Here is a 17333-nt window from a genome sequence, read left to right as displayed (position 1 = left end):
CGGCGGCGCCTCAGGCGGCGGCGCGACGAGGGAGGAGAAGGGGAAGGCGGTGGGTGTCTGGGAGTCGCCCCCCGTGTCGCCAGAGGAGGGCGACGCGGGGGTTAGTTAGTCCGCTCAAGACCTCCGGCTGTAGGGGATGAGATCCCAACATCAGGTGTGCTGCAAGGTGAAATGGACGCACACCCCAACCGTCCTGCGCTGCGGCTGCACAAGGAAAGGAGATACCATAAACATGGGGACGTCGCCGAAGACTCCAATGTTGCACAAGAGGATGAAACAGGGGAAGAAGTGTCCATCTTTTCTGAGCATGCAGAAGAGGGAGAGAGCTCCTCGCAGGTGGTGGTCACGCCGCCGCCGAGCAACACGCCAGTAGCAAATTTCCCATTTTCTCCTTTATTCAAGTAGTGGCAGTTATCAACTGATGTCATGTTCCATACGAACTAATCACAATTAATTTCTCTCGTTTTTGTCTATAGCAGCCAAGATGTCGATGTTGAGGATGCTGAAGATAATTTTCTCTCTTGCATTTCTGATGACGATGATGCTTGCTGATCATTCGTCCTTCGCCAGTCGCAGGTCAATGCTGCACTGAAATCCCCCTCTCTGATTTCTCGCAATGTTTGCTAGATTTGTTGGAGTTCTTTTTTTGCTAGTTTGTTTCTAACAATGTCTGAACGTCTGTTTGCCTATTTGGTAGCTTGGCAAAGATAGGCTCCAATGTATATGCTTTCGTCTCCATGTACATGTAAAGTTCCAGCTTCTTCTTGTGGCTTCATTCATTTGCACATCAGATGGTTCATATCAGCAATATACTGTAGCGTGTAGATGGAGTTGATAGTACCTTTTTGGTCTTATCGATTTGATACATGACACTAAGTTCATGAAAAAAAAAGTGTTCTCGTATTTGTTTTTCATATTTGTTATTTTCAAATTACAGGTTTACCGACGCCTCGAAAACCCATGTGCACTTATATTTTGAACCGCAAAGTGATCATACCGATGACTGGTCAGTTCGTCAACAGTTCCGTACATTGTTTGTTAGATGTTCATCACCATGAAGTGCTCATACACATCACACATATCTAGATAAAATAGATGATGTGGCAAACAATAAATGAAGAAAGAGAGGCATGTGGTAACATAGCTAGTTACTACTAATATGAGTAACATCACACATATCAAGGCAAGATGAGTCTATAGCCTAATAAATGAAGTGTTGCATGTTACTACACATATGTTACTCACCACTATAGAGATAGTAACATAGAGTAGTAACATGGGCATGTTACTACTCTATGTTACTACCCATTGTGACTAGTCTTAGGAGAAGTTAAGTGTACTGTCTCTCGGTTAGAAGAGCTTTCCTGAAAGACGAACTGGTACAAAGACTGTCTTCTGATTCGGAAAAGTAAAGTAGTAATTTACAGTACCGCCTCTTAGTTAGAAGGGTCCCCCTCACTTGCAAGTTGTAACGTACACCTACTTAAAATAGATATGTACAGCTGGTATACCTGGTCATCGTGTGCAAGTCTTCGCTGTAAAATTAAGTACTACTAGTAGAGTGCCCGTGCGTTGCCACGGGCCTTAAAAAATCAAGAACGTTTTGTCGATATTATTATCAGTATTCGATATTGGGTTATTCATTACATTACTATGCCTTCCTACTCATTGCAGGTTAGTTGTTACTAATTGCATATCAAATTTCACATGTATAGAAAAGATAGCTGATAACATACAAAAATATTGAGATCCACTTTACTTACAATGTAATTCGGTAACATATAGGATCAGATCTAATGCACAAAACACAAAAACATAGAACTCTTTATTATGCATTACAAATGATAGGTGGCACATGGATGCCCTTCTATGCTTAAGATTAATCATCTCATGAAAGCATGTCTGTTGTTATTATCCATTAATTAAATATATGACACATGTAGGATTTTGTTCCCTTATTCCAAGATTCTACAATCAGAATTCCCTAGCAAACTTTTACACATGAAATTTGGCACTTGAAACCGTACAGGTTACTACATATACCTCCTACCATTTACAAACCATGGAAACACAAAATATTTCAACACTTTCCCATCTACTATTCATAGCTTGGACATGCCCCATCTACTTTTCTTGGCTCAAAAGGACTGAGGCCCCTCCAACTGCACTCAACTTCTAGGATATCTCTTCTTTGAAGGCCATGAAAACAATCATCCGGTAAGATCGTTTGTGATCATAAATGGCATTTATAATTACTTGATATTTTCATATACATTATCTAAATAGTAAAGTTTATAAATGCAGTACTTTAAAAGAACTAATGCTACTGGTATCCATAGCTAGAATACATAAATACAAATAATTAGAGGCATGAAACTCTAACATTAGATAGACCCATGTAAATTGCATACATGTAACCCTTACAAACTCCGTGTCTAATATATTTTGTAGTAGGCTTTTAACCTATTCAGCAAGTCAAACTCTGGGAATGAAATTATGTCTTGGGTCTCGCTTAACCTATTCAGCAAGCTACCATCGACCATATTGCAGTCCATATGAAAAAGAGACAAACATCATATTCTGCTGAAAAACAACAATGTGAAGTTTATGGATATATGATATTCTCATTGCCATTAATGTCACTAAATTTATTGATCCATAAAAACCATGTAAGTGCAAAAGAAAAAGAATCTGAGTTGAGGGGAATAAGGAAGGATCAAACGAAAGAATGAATGGATCGCGCACATACCGTTCATAAGTTCTTCTCTGGATGGAAATGGAAACCAATATGTGCCGCTGCAGCATCCTTCTTGTCGGCTCCGAGGAACCCCATTTGGCCATTTCCTCCGGTACCGCCCGCAACATCTTCTATAACATCTCCGCTTCCACCACTGACATCTTCTCCGCCAGCTCATTCACGAAGCCCTATCCACCATGTTTCACTTCATATTACATTATTCTCATGTATCACACATACTACAATTCAACCATGCATATAGTCAGCGGGCAACAAGGTACAAATATGTTCTTCTTTCATCAGTTGTTATGTTTGTCTACCTCAGGCCTGTAGAAAATACGGTTTTGTTAGCCTGCACTACTACACTGATCTTTTGAAATGATAAATTTTAGAACTATGTCAAGAGTACTAAATTGTAGAAAAAAAGATGAACAACTTCAACTTTAGCTTCACAGAAATTTCCTCAATAAGTAGGAATAAAACAACGGATCTCAGCTACTTTTCATAAGCCATGAAAATATGTAGAAACTTTATTTTTTCAACCGAAATAACACAACGGTACATTGAAATGGAAAAAGAACCACATAAATTACCTTCCTCGTGTAGTAGAGAAAGACCATCAATGAATAGTCTCAATAAATCTTCTGGATGTTTCAGTCTTCGGACGTAATATTTAGTTCAGAGATGAAATCCCCGTGTAGTAAGGTATGTTGTGTACGCCGGCAATGTCGCCGGAGAGGCATGCCCCAGGAGTGGCACTGCAGATGCACACCTTCCGCCCCCGTCCCTCGCCACGCAACAGAGAAGCGCCACTGCAGCTCGCCCGCCACCGGCAGGGAACAACAAGGTGCGGCGCCGCAGACCATGCCTTGTACCCCCGTCCCTTGCCCTGCAAGGCAGCCCGTCATCAGGATCGACACCATCTTTAATGTAATCTTTTCCAATACAAACCGCATCTTTAAAATACAGCAACGCAACACATTTACAGACCAAAGTACTATAAAGTGATATTTTCAGATTAAAAGTTTGGCTTTGCTAATTTCAGTATGTACATAGAACAAAGCCTTTAACAGAAAAACATCAATGGATTTAAGATGGTGACAAGATTCTGGATAGTTGGCCTCACTGGATATAAGAGGAGTTCGGTTGTGCTCGATGCGGATATGATAGTAAGATAGCGAATAAATCACAATTTTATTTCAGGTATGAATTATTAGGAATTGGATGCCACCTTAGAATTAACATATTGCATTTATATTTGTAACATCTAATTGCAGGTTGGTCATCAAGTGGCTCAAGCTGTATGGTGTAGTTACAGATATACAAAGATCACGATAATGAGTAAACATACAGTCTGCATTTATTCTGAAAGCCATGCCTCTAGACATAACAAATTGAGTCTCATGGAAAACATACCATAATGCTCGATAATCAGTATACATGAATTTTCATAGCTTTGAGTTCGTCTCCAGGATAAGCTTTGCCACGTCCAGTTCACATGTAAGCTGAGCAGCCCATCGACACGCCCAGAGTTCAGCAAATTCAGGGTCCATGGTGAAGGAGAAAAAATGGCATGTGCCCCCGCCTGGGAAAAATGTTATTAAAACCAATCAGTAGTTAAATGATTAGGATAGTGGTGGTACTGACCATGTGTGAGTGCATGTGTGTATGGATGATGTGCTTACTGTTATCCATATTTCTTTAAACTTCTATCAATACACAGAAATTCAAATACAAACCCATCAAAAAATCTGGAGTTCGTGGGCTATTCTCATTCCCTGCCGGTCGGTTTTTCACGGGGAGTACTAATGCACAGTTCCTAATATCTCAACGTTCCAACCTTGTAGACATGAACCTTATTGTTAACTTCTCCCCCAATTCCAAGTTAATTGAAATCCAAAGCAAAACAAAATTATGTACAATGCCTAGCTTTGCTACTTAAGACCTATATAGAATAGTAGACAAAATATTTGATTTAGAATAGTTCAGAATTACAAGATCTTACACAAAGTAAATATAATTCTTTGTGTAGTCAAACTATTTGATTCAAAATTACAAGATCTTAGCTAGGCATTTAATTACAGAACCAACCTGGTTGTGTTGACTATTACTCCCTCCGTACGAAAGTATAAGATATTTTTGCAGTTCAATTGAACTGAGAAAAACGTCTTATATTTTGGTACAGAGGAGTATATCTGATCACTTTTGCAACCAAGATCTTCCTGATATACTTTTGCAACCAAGATCTGCCAGATATAAGCAGGCACACTTTAAACCAGATTCGCACACCAAATGAAACAACCATTTCTCCCTTTTTCATTCTTCTAGAAATCCAGCAATGGAATTATGATATAAACTGCTCTGTTACCTTTAGATGTAGGGTCCTCCTTGAATTAACTACAAAAAACGACAAGAGAAAATAATTAGATTTTTAGTACGTGTCATCTCCAAACCTACATAAAGAATGAAAATTATTAATTGTACCCAAGAAAAATGTGTGAACATCCTGAATAGTAAACTAAGTAGTAATTAACTATAAATCTAACACCTGGAAGGGTCCTGTTATATAAAAAGTTGCACTCTTATAAAATGAGAACAGATGGGAGAGGGTTTCACATTACATATTTCAGTGGCACGATAATTGTGCAGCGAACTGAAACTCTAAGTAGGTAACTGGGCAAAGAGTGCATGAAATAAGAAAGGCACATGGCCTTCATTAGTATTCATTGCATATGCAAGATCCAACATTAGTCAAGTATTTGCATTACGAATTAGGAAGGGTGGTGAGAATCATGTTTATTCCTACGCACAAACATGCTTGTGGGAAGATAATATCCCTATAATCGTGGTTATCTTTAGTTGAACAGAATGAACATGCATGTAAGCATTTAACAGGTAAGGTTAAATCACTATGTGTTCTCAGATTCCTCCATTCACTAAAGCATATCCAACGCATCATTACCATGAAACAGAAGGAAAGAAACACTAAACTTTACATCAAGCATGAAAATGAATAAAACCAGTGGGAGGGGGACGAATAAAAAATCGACGAAAAAAACCGACGAAACTGGGAGGTGGGATCGTTACTGCGGGGGAATTGGGAGGTGGGAGGCAGGACGAGAAAAAACCAGGGGAGGGGGACATATATTGTTTTCTCAGATGCTCCGACTAACTTAGGCTGTCGGCAGATTATCAGAAGTCTGTGAAGTATCATATCGTCAAACCTGGGTAAATATCTAACTATGGAGCTCCCACTTTTATAAACAAATGTGAAACTGCTGCAGTTCCCACTTACGTAACGAGGATCATAAGATAAATGTCCACAGGGGACGGGACAAGAGACACCAACCTTGGAAGGGCACCATTTTTCTGCAAGCGCAATGGATATCCAACCATTGCCACATCCCAGCTGTGCGACGATCTTATTCCTGAAAATGGAATCTGGATCTGGATGATGATTTATGCCCTCGTAGAGAGTGATGGACCTATCTCCGGGGCCGAAAATGCTAGGTATGTCCATCATTATTAGCTTCCTTCTTTGCTGGGATCCTAAAAGCATTCGATAAATTCTTATGCAACCAGAACCAAAATCACAAATATTGAAAGTTCACAAATGAATAATGACACCTGACCTGAGATAGCGGACGGGACAAGAGATACCAACCTTGGAAGGGCACCATTTTTCTGCAAGCGCAATGGATATCCAACCATTGCCACATCCCAGCTGTGCGACGGTCTTATTCCTGAAAATGGAATCTGGATCTGGATGATGATTTATGCCCTCGTAGAGAGTGATGGACCTATCTCCGGGGCCGAAAATGCTAGGTATGTCCATCATTATTAGCTTCCTTCTTTGCTGGGATCCTAAAAGCATTCGATAAATTCTTATGCAACCAGAACGAAAATCACAAATATTGAAAGTTCACACATGAATAATGATGCTTAGAGGCCATGGAAACTATTGTGAAACAACAACCTGTACTACACACGCATGTAATAAAATACTCCTGTAAATAAATCGCTTGATCAATGCCCTACTGTATTCTGATCTCATATGTTCCTTGACCCTATCTGATTATGGATTTTTTAGAAGCTATCTCAGGTCAGGTTCTTAGGACAAGAAACCTCGAGCCTGCTTTTGGTTCACTTTGTCATCCGCGTTTTTTTACCTAGTAATAATAGATGTTTTTCCTTTGTTCCCTATTGAGAAATGCATATGCATAATGAATTCCATTAGAGGGCTGTTAGGAATCAGATGCCCTAAGAAAGTGATGCTCACAGAAAGTAAAATTTTGAAGCAAACCTAACAGCTGAACCGCGGCCGAGTAAAATATGTCAAGACATATTCCAAATTTACGCAAACCAATTTCAAAGTTCAGTAACAAACAAGTACTACTACCAATTGCAGACCAAGGTTTATACATATATGTGTAGTTTGCTAGCTATAATAATCTGAAAATTTAGTGCCTTGTAGCAAAGCAGCCCTGCCCACCTCCTATCATTTAACACCCTTTATATTTCCCCCTCAAGCCATTAACTAAGCAGCTGGCCTAGCACGTAAAAGGCCATCAGACCAGAACTGCAATTCCCCCGATTGATCAATGGGTTCCAGAGTGAGCAACAATTTTTTTCTCTATAGCTCGAGCATACGCACATGGCTGGGTACCCCTCAAAAGAAAAATGTGCGTGTCTAGTGGAGTTTTTTTTTCTTTTACTCTTTACACCCCAATTCAGGATCCTACATATGCCGCTGCCTCCATAGAGCAGAGGGAAACATCGGCAATAAGCCAATAACCCCAGCTGAAGCAGAACCAACCAGATAGATCAAAGTCTTGTGCAATACTGAAGAAACCCTTTGCCCCTTCGCTCTTTCAGGAGAACACCAAAAACGGAAGAGATGCCACAGTAGATGTGGATTTTCTACCAAAACTAATGTACAGAAACATAAAACATTCCAATAAAAAAGGGACTACAACATTAACCAACCGACTTATCACCTAAAATAGTCTACCCTTTCCTAGTGTGGCCAAAAGATTTAAATACACCCGCAAAGTAGCCGCTGAGCTACAAAGTTCAGACTATTCAAACCGAAAGAAAGTGTATGCTATTTGTTGAACCAATTACAAATTTACAAGCTCTTTCAGTGAGGTGGAATGACAAATCAGAACATAAGAAAAGTCTACGACTGTACTACCTCATAAAATACATCTTTTATTATTGGGAAAGGACTATTGTCTTTAAATCTGAGTTCATTAAATAGAAATCTGAGTACTTAATAAGATGGCAGAAATGTATCTAGCCTATAATAGACATGAGGGGTAAAATAACATTTGAAAACCTCAGCCCATTGGCCCACAGGTTATATATGTGCTATGCCCTCCAATAGGTAGAAACAGATAATTACATGACGAGTTAAGTTAAACTATAAATGACACAATTTATGAACAAAACAAGATGACTTCTGATTGAAAATATGTAAACTGGACAAATTGATTTTACAATTTGAGAGTTTAGCTATGCCCAGAACAAATAAATACGGGAACAATATCAAACTGAATACACTATGCTTTTGCCCTGCATTAGGAAACTTAATCTGTTTAAATTCAGCTAATGTAATTTATTACAAATGAAACTTGACACACATGCATGTACCATATGGCTACGAATAACAGTGACTTTTCTAAAAGAAAGAACAGGGAATTAAAATAACCATACACCCTTTTTTCGGGAGATAACCATAGACCTTAGTTTGCTCTGGTTTCACCGAACCCCGTCCTTTGACTGCAAGAAAGTAGGAATAAGCGGGAGGCCCTGCACCTGTTCAACAGGCAAAGAGGCCTCACCTCTCGATCACATCCCACAGTGAACAGCCATGGGACAACTTGTGGACATACAGGTCGCCGACCTTGACCTTCAACCCTGCAACACAAGAACACCAATCAGGGTGAGTGAGGACGAGAATGGCAGGTCAGGGACGGGAAGGAGAAGAGGGCAAGGATGGCCACCAGCACCTTCAGTTATTGAAATCACGAGATAGATGCGTTGGGAGGAGCAGAGAGGCGAACCAGAAGTGAAGCGGCAGAGATGACCTTGTGCGGCTTACAAATCTTGAGCTACAAATGGCATGGCGATGCAGCCGTCAGCCCCTTTTCAGTGCTCGGCCGAAGAAAACGGCTATGTCACGTCGCAGGCGCCCTGATCTACATGATCAATGCAGTGACGGCGTCCAGGTTATGTCGACGTGCCTACACGGTCGAGGGAGGCGACACAGGAGGAAGGGTAGGCATCGTCGGGCAGTGGGGAGGATGGGGGGCCGACCTTGTAGGACGACGTCGTGGATGCGGAGGTTGAAGGCGTGGAAGCATTCCTCCTGCCCGGCGGCGGGTCGTCGGCGAGGCGGCGACGGATGGCGCCTTGCCCCGGCGCGCGTGGCGGGGGCCTGGAGGCGCTCGAGCACGGCCCTGGCCGTCGTCGCCAGACACCGCGCACGACGCCAGGAAGGCCGCCACGCCGCCGTTCCTGCTGCCGACGTCCTCGCGTGCCTCCATCCCCGGCTAGGTGGGGATCGATTGTTCGGGCGGCGGTGGAGGAGGAGGAGCCCGGACGCGAGGGAAGATTGTGGCTACGAAGAAAAGATGAGGAATCGGCGGCGCCGGCGGCAAGGAAGGCTGGCGGCGACCGGTTATGGGGGCGAGTGGTGGCCGGCGATGGGGGAGGGAGGCAGCCAACGCACTGGCGGCGGCGGATGCTAGTGCAGGAGGGAGGGTGAGATGCGTGAATCGGGGAAGCAGGGGCGGCGGCAGCGGAGGAGCAAGAGATGGGGGCAGCGCCGCATCGGGAGGGGAGGGGAAGAGAGCGGTCGCACGAGGGGTGGATCGAGCGGAGGGTTTTTCCTGGTTAACCTACGAAATTTCGCAGATTTTTTTAGGACGAAAAAAAACCAATGGAGATGGGACGAAAATTGACCGGCGGAGACTACCAACTGCTTCATTAGGAGTAGAGATTAGTGTAGTAGACGATGTGCCCTGCAACAATAATCAGCAAAGGAAAGCTGGAGCGTCTCTTTCACATGCCGACTCTTTTTTTTTCTTGCATATTTACAAAGTAGCCAAGTTACTCTTATCTGGTTTATAGAATAATTAGCGGTTAGAGTTTAGTTTACAAGATTGTGTTTGGTATTTCGGTGACTTCTTATTATCTAGCTTTTCCAAGAAGCGTTTGTCCATTATACAATTTGCGGTTAATCAATTTTTCCTGCTTTATTTTTCTAGAATAATTATAAATAAGTTTATACTGAAATCCGAAGACCTCAGCACAAACGACCCATCAGTCAACCCAAGCCTCAAATCAAGTGTGAGAAGTCCCCGCAAAAAAAAAGTGTGAGAAGTCCCATCGGCCAGTCGGTGGCTGTAATGACAGAGTACCCCTTTAAAATGTCAAGTCAATAGCCATAATCAAGATGCTTGTCGGCTATGGTGCCAGTTGAGCTACCAAATGATTAAATGAAAATGTATTAATTCAGTGCCCACGATACATGCGTGTTTCAACTTGCTTGTAGAGATGTCATCTAACACCCATCGAAATCAAAATGCATAGCCATGCATTATTTTTCTAACATAAGATCCTACATTATTGATTAACTAAACAAAGCTTAGTAGATTGAAGAAACATAAACAAACACGAATGCCCATGGAGCTCTGATGTCAATTTTCTCATTCATTTTGATGTATTCCTCACGAAAACTTTATGTACCTTTATGGATACCTTGATTACGAAGTTTAGGATCGTTTAATATGTCTAGAGAGAGAGAGAGCGAGGGGGGGGGGGATGAATAGACTACAAGCAAGTATAGAGGACTCATTAATTTTTCAAATGTTTTGGCACTTTTAATATTTTATAGTGTTAGCCTACGAAATATCCAACACAAACAAATCTACAAGAGTAAGAGACGGAAATAAGAACTTGCATAAGTGAGCCATTTTGAAATTCTAACCGGAAACTTTCAGATGTTTCGAGTAGTACAAGAAGAATGGGAAAAGTGCTACAGTGGTTTGGAGTGGAATGGTAAAATTCTAAAGAACTAGGGTTTGCAGCGACCATCTCTAGGAGTGGTTCAGAGGCTCTAGATAGTAAGAATGCAGAGAGATGCATGGAAAAGTAAAAGACTTTTTCCATTGGAGTTTGATCTTTAAGCATATGAAGAAAGAAACTCAACTTAGAAATCTCAACCCCCATTCGATAGTATTGGTATACCTATGGAGTTACTATGATCTTGGATTATTAAAATGAAATAGCTAACTCCTTGACTTGGCCAACAGTCGTTGTCGAAGAATTGAGAGGCCGTCATTCATTACCCTTGTTGCATCTTCTTGGAGCTAATCTGTAATAGACTTAAGAATCATTAATCCCTCGTTATATGTTCACATTAATTATCAAAAACCGCCTAGGAAACCAGGATACACTTTCAACTTCGCACAACCTCCTCACGAGGCAAAGCCAATAAATACCTACGGTATCGCGCCAGATCCTCTTGATCTGGCGAGCCTTATCACTGCGCTGTTGCACCAACCAGCACCTACTGATAGGGATGCAAGCGGACGGCGGCCACTTGTGCGCGAACAGAAAATCTGAACTAATGCGTTTATATTAAAACAATGAATATTAGTGTATTTTTAGAAAGAAAAAAATGAGACCAGCCCGGGCTAGACTAGCCTGTTGGCATTTTTTTATAGAAGAAAACTCCGTGAGCACCAAACGTGGAAGCCGAGACTTGAACCCTGATGGGCTGGCTGTGAACCCCCGCGCCTTGCCAACTGAGTTACCCTCAGTTCTCCAATATTAGTGTATTTTTTGCTTCACGGACGACCACGGACAAGCAAACACTGTCCGCTTGCATTGCTACCCACCACTAAATTGTATCCGCCCACAGTTGTGACGGATCCACGTGCGTCCTGGCATCATGTCAGCAAGATGACCACTGGCGGCCCCAACGGCTGGTGGGTGCCCACCATGCTAATGAGAGAGGGAGCACCACTAAGGCCAACTTCAGTGCACGATCCCAAACGGATGTTCGTTTTGACCTGCTTTCATCCGTTTGGGACGGTAATGGGGTCGCCCATGTTTGCTTGGGGCCGTTGCCCTGTCGGTACGCCCAATGCGCGGCCGCATCTCAGATCATGTCCGTGGTGGGACGTGATTTAAAAAGTCGCAAAAACTAAAAAAATGCCAAAAAATTAAAATAAACGCAAACGTAGAAACATAAAAACATAATTAAACATCACGGCCCTAGAACGCCCCGGTTCCACAGTTCAATAGACATAATTAACATAAAAAACAAAAGAAAAGCGCCTCCCGCGCGCTCCTGCCGTGCCCATCGATGTCGTGCCCGTCGCCGTCTCCTCATGCGTCGCCGTTGTCGTCGTCGTCACCGGCGGCGTCCAGAGGTGGGCCAGTCCCTAGAAGGCGGGAGGCTCCTGGAAGGTGGGAGGCGTCTGCACCACCTCACCCCGTGGCGACGTCTCGCGCTTCGGTGAGCGCAGCGGTGTAGGGCACTAGTTCACGGCCCCCACGGCGTCGCCCATGTCGGCGGCCATGCACGATCAGCTCCACCCCTGGCCCACCAGGCCAGGTGGAACGCAGCGACGGGCTGCTCCTCCAGCGCCTCCTCCTTCACCTCCTCCCTCATGTCCAGCTCCGGCACGGCCACGTTGCCGGCCGCAGAGAGGGCAATCATGGTCTCCAGGCCCTCCCATTGCGCTCATCGTGCGTGTTCATGGAGTCTTCCATGACACGTTGAAGGAGCCGGGCCTCCTCCTCCTCTGTCATGCGAGGAGGTGGTTGTGGCGACAGAGAGGGCGAAGGCGACGGCGTCGGCGTGATGCCGCGCACCCGCGTACGCCCGCGCACCTGGGGAGGGCTCGGACCACGCGCGCGGCGCTCACGTGGCCGCCGCGGCCCCGATGAGGTGCCGACAAAGAAGGACGCGCGCCGCGTGTCGTGCTCGTCCCGAAACCATGCTTCCTAGAGGTCGGGGTCGACGGCGTACCTGGGGTCGTAGTAGAGGTCTTCTAGCAGGAGGCGGCGGCGGCGTTCGATCTCCTCACGGCGCGCACGGCCGCTCATCGGGACCGGCTGGATCGGCACCCGGTCCGCGGAAGATGCCAGTTATTGGGGAGGTGAACGTCGCTCTAGGGGAGCGGCGTCCTCGTCTCCCAATAACGATGGCAAACATCCGCGTGGATGTACTGCCCGTCGCGCTCGCCGCCGGCCGTAGGGCCGATGGTGAATGGGGTAGGCGCGGGGGCCCGCCATGGGGCGTGCCATGGGGGTGATGCGGGCTCTGCTTTGACGCCGCAGCGGCGGCGGCCCTAGGACGAGCCAGCCTCGTGGTCGTGCGCCCCCTTGCAGCCGGTGTTCCACCACACCATGGCTGTCGGTGGCCAGCGAGCTCGAGGAAGGGGAAGGGAGAGCTAGGGTTTGGGTGTGGGTTTCGAGGAGGCCGCGTCAACTGATGTGGGAGCATGGACTGCGACCGGTCCATGGCTTCCCATTTAAGAAGGACGCCTACGGCGCGCCTGGGCGGATGACCACTACTAGGAAAAAGGCTACTAGCAGCGCGGGTAAAATGGCTAGCTATTAGTATCGCGCTACAGCTAATAGTTAGTAGTAGCGCGGGTAAACCCACGCTACTACTAACATTTTAGTAGTAGCGCAGGTGCAAACCTACGCTACTAGTAATGAAATAGTAGTAGCGCGGCAGGTTTTTCCCCACGTTACTACTAAAAAGTTAGTAGTAGCCCGGTTTCAAACCCACGCTGCTACTAATGAAGTAGTAGTAGCGCGTTCGGTTTTTCCCACGCTACTACTAACTAATTAGGAATTAAAAAAAGCCACCAATTCCATTCTATGCATACAATTCCAACAACTAAAACAAACACATATTTGCAATAAACCGGCAGCATTACACATCATTACTAATCCAAGATTTATAATAAACCAGCGGCATTAGAGCACATCTTGTAAGAGCATACAAAATTGTCATGGTTTTACACTTCTTGCCAGCTAGTGCAAACACAGTTACAAGCAAACCAAAATGCATAAAAACACCAAACAGTGGCATCTCTCCAAATGATCCGCTCCCTCTACATCCTTGCAAGCATCTTCATGATAAGCAAATCCGTAGGAAAAAGTCAACTTAGCATGTGCTCCCTCTGTCAACTCTCCAGAGTAGATTTTATCCATTGCCCTGGCCATGTTCAAGAAACACTAAATTAAGAATATTTCTACTCTAAATACAGGAGGCATCAGGAGAGAAAACAAAAGATGAGCAATATCATATGAGCAGAATAAAAAGGAGTTTGAACCATAGCATGGTTAACAATAAAATATAGTGCTCTAACAAAAGCAAGAGTGCAACACTTTGCCCTGTTCCCTTTCAAATATAACAACTTCTCACTAAAGAAGATAATGCAAAAGCATAGTAAGATTAAAAGATAGCTGGCATGGAGTTGGCCATTCACATTCAAGTAACCAGTTCCATCGTGGGCTTGAGGGTTGGAACCATACTTCATTAGGTACTGCTGATGTGTTACTGTTAGCTGATACAGCAGAGGTCCTTCCCCATTCTAGTCCCTCTTAATTCTGTCGGTCAAGGTGCAAGATTTTTCACTGACAAATAGAGCATAAGACAGAGAAGCCATGTTAGTCATCTCCATGGTCAAATTTTGTGCTGCAGAGATAGTTTACAAGTCCATCAAATGCAGCAAAGGACAACGATAGAGCAATATGAAATCAAACATTGATCACATGGTTCATATACCGAACCGTCCATAACAAAAAGAAGCACTTGGAGTATAATACACAGTCCATTTGTGCAAAGTAGCCCAAGGGTGAAGAAATGCTTACTGGACAGATCTTCTACCGGACCTGCCTCCAGTCCCCTGAGCTGGTCCTTGAGAGTGTTGAGCTTTTCTGCCATAAAGAGATGCATCAGTAGAATCAATCACTCGCCGTTTCGTCAGCATTAATAATTCACAAATCGTAGTGTAGCCCATGGTAACTAATCGTCTGAAAGCTACGCCCTCAACAGGCAGGAATTTCAAGCACAAACAAATTTAGATTTGCAAATTTAACTGGCTCGCCACAATCGATGAACTGGACAGTTGCACTACGCTTCAGACATTGGTCCCGTGCATGCGCATCGACCAGTGAGTTCCCGAATGGAAGAGGAACGACGATGGGGGTGGTGCGTACCTCAGTGTGCGACGCTGCCGCTGGCGAGCAAGCGGGCAGAGAGGCAGTCTATCCGCTAGATTCACATATTCAAAGAATCAATCTCTACAATCGGCAGTACTTCTAGATTCACATATTCAACGGATTTTCTAGGGAACGATCTGTCCACCTGATTCCATTTTAGCCCACATCCATACTTTGACAAACTGTATTTCTTACTTGGCAGCAGAAGCATACTAAGATCATCGCATGATCTTGCTGAAAGTCAGTACAGCTTTACAATTTAACCAGTGGCTGGCCTTGCTGCTAGTTGCTGCAGTAAGGCACTCCTAGCATAATATAGTTTCTAGAATCATCTGCAAAGAGAACGACATTGGTACGGTGATGAATTTACAATCTTTAGTCTTAGCCAACACAACATACAACCTTTACAAGGTTAAAATATAATAATTGTTCTTTCCTGAAGTTGTGCATCCTTCTAGCTCTGTATCCTAATTTTCTAAGATGTCTTCTAGTTCTAGACATAGGATATTTTTGTTTAATCCTTTAAGAAATCTATACTACTACAAATGGTCAATGAAAAAAAATTTAATTGACTTCCTTATATATCACCAGGACCCAATTTTTTTCTGAGTTCAGCTTTAATTTAACATGGCTTGGCAGAGTTCACAAACAATCTCACATGGATGTTTTCGTTGTCGCGTTTGACAATGGTTGTCTTGAAGCTATCCTACGACAGCCCGGTCTTCTCGGCCTCGACAACCGATGCCCCCCGACCTGCAGTTATCTGAAAACCTCAACAACTGTATCTGATTCTGAAGGTTTTGCGTACCATTTGGAACATCACTGACACTGATAAATACATGTACTGTTGTGGACATTTGTTGGAGAACTTGTAGCTCACCTGATCGAGCCGCCGACACCGGCAGGAATGTATGCCTCGCACTTATCCCGGTAGAAACAAGCAACCTGGTACATTGACCACAAGTATCTCCTGGTAAACTGAAGGCTGAAGCAACAAAAGCAACACATACAAGTTACAAACATGGTCCATGGAAAATTCAGGTTTGGACGGCGAGCCGGACGCCCCGGCGCTCCGCGGCCTTGGGGAGGAAGGAGAGCCACGGCGGCAGCTGGGCGCCATGGCGTCCCACGAAGCCGCAGCCGAAGTTGCGGCCGAAGCCGTCGAGCAGCCTGTGGGCCGACTCCCTGACCTAGCTCGTCTCCTCTAGCAAGTTGTAATCTGCATGCAGAGAAAACAGGGGACGGACAGTCAGCATGGATGGAGGCCATGGCGAGCGAGGGACTGGCCTGGAGGTCGAGGGACGAATCTGTCACCGGAGAGGAGCTGGTTGCCGTCGAACGGGGTGAGCGGGACGGGGACGGTGCGGGGGCGCTTGCCGGAGCAGGCGGTGTGACGATTGTGGGCCTGCACGCAGGGGAGGCTGCAGGTGAGGCGGGAGCAGCCCGGGCACCGGTACTTCCACGGCTGCTCCCCGCACTCCTGGCACGGGGCGCCCTTCTCCCCGCCGCCGCCGGAGCCGTAGGCGGCGGCGGCGCTGGGGGGCGGGCCCTGCGCGGGCGGCTCCCCCTCCATGGCGGGTTGGGACTTGGGAGAGGAGGAGAGGTGGGAGCAGAGACGGGATTGGGGATCTGGATCGGGCGTTGAGTGTTTTTTTAGACATGGCGTGGGATGGTTGGTGGGGTGGGAGTAGATGCAGGTGGTAGCGTGGGGTTTATAAACCGCGCTACTACTATTGACTTAGTAGTAGCGTGGGTTTATAACCCGCGCTACTACTACGGCTGGTCATGGGAGGCACGGTGGAAATCACTTAGTAGTAGCGAGGGGTAAAAACCTGCGCTACTACTATCGGGTTATTAGTAGCGCGGTTTCCTCAAGCTCGCTACTGCTAATTAGCAGGAGCGTTTGTTTTTAAACTGTGTTGCTGCTAAGATTCTATGTATAAGGTTTTCCCTAGTAGTGAACAGGTGGGGCCGACCGCGCGTGCGCATTTATGTTGGGCGGTGGGAGGTAGGTGGCCGCCTGCCACGCGACCCTGATGCGGACGAGCGGCGCGTCCGTTTGCTGTCCGCCTGGACCCAAACCGGACGCATGTTTACACTCGAAATGGGTCGGACCGGAAACAAAACGGACAAGATTGGTCCAGGGTGTCGCGTGCTGGGCCGTGGGGTCTGTCCGTTTTACGCTAAACGGACAGGGCAGGATGGGATGGGGTCGCGCGCTGGAGTTGGCCTAACACCTTCGGTGCACAGCCTACACTCACCGCGGCTAACAAGGGAGGGTGGGTGGGGTGGGAAGCAAGGGTGGTGGTGCCCACCATGCTTAGACACACGTACACGCTAC

The 17333-nt window shown here is 45.3% G+C and overlaps 2 long non-coding RNA genes across 8 annotated transcripts; both read right to left on the bottom strand.

Annotated features, from left to right (window-relative positions):
- Positions 1 to 1831: 1831 nt before the first annotated feature.
- LOC125525501 lies at positions 1832 to 9112 on the bottom strand. Of its 7 annotated transcripts, none has more exons than XR_007291318.1 (11): positions 9056 to 9112; positions 8749 to 8850; positions 8481 to 8656; positions 6402 to 6601; positions 6087 to 6286; positions 5106 to 5134; positions 4829 to 4983; positions 4154 to 4322; positions 3331 to 3626; positions 2750 to 2925; positions 1832 to 2189 (listed from the first exon to the last, which is right to left on the bottom strand). It is a non-coding gene; the product is annotated as an uncharacterized LOC125525501 (long non-coding RNA). The 7 variants fall into 7 exon arrangements; XR_007291319.1 differs by having other exon boundaries at positions 8803 to 8850; positions 9056 to 9092; XR_007291317.1 differs by lacking the exon at positions 9056 to 9112 and having other exon boundaries at positions 8803 to 8929.
- A 4796-nt stretch (positions 9113 to 13908) lies between these two features.
- Positions 13909 to 14834, bottom strand: LOC125525651. The gene is made up of 3 exons (XR_007291380.1): positions 14663 to 14834; positions 14303 to 14404; positions 13909 to 13982 (listed from the first exon to the last, which is right to left on the bottom strand). It is a non-coding gene; the product is annotated as an uncharacterized LOC125525651 (long non-coding RNA).
- Between the last annotated feature and the right edge of the window lie 2499 nt (positions 14835 to 17333).

This window comes from Triticum urartu, chromosome 7 (genome assembly GCF_003073215.2).
Source record: "Triticum urartu cultivar G1812 chromosome 7, Tu2.1, whole genome shotgun sequence".
Lineage (NCBI taxonomy): Eukaryota > Viridiplantae > Streptophyta > Magnoliopsida > Poales > Poaceae > Triticum > Triticum urartu.
The sequence above is the reverse complement of the archived record's forward strand: the minus strand, read 5'-3'. Positions and strand labels throughout refer to the sequence as shown.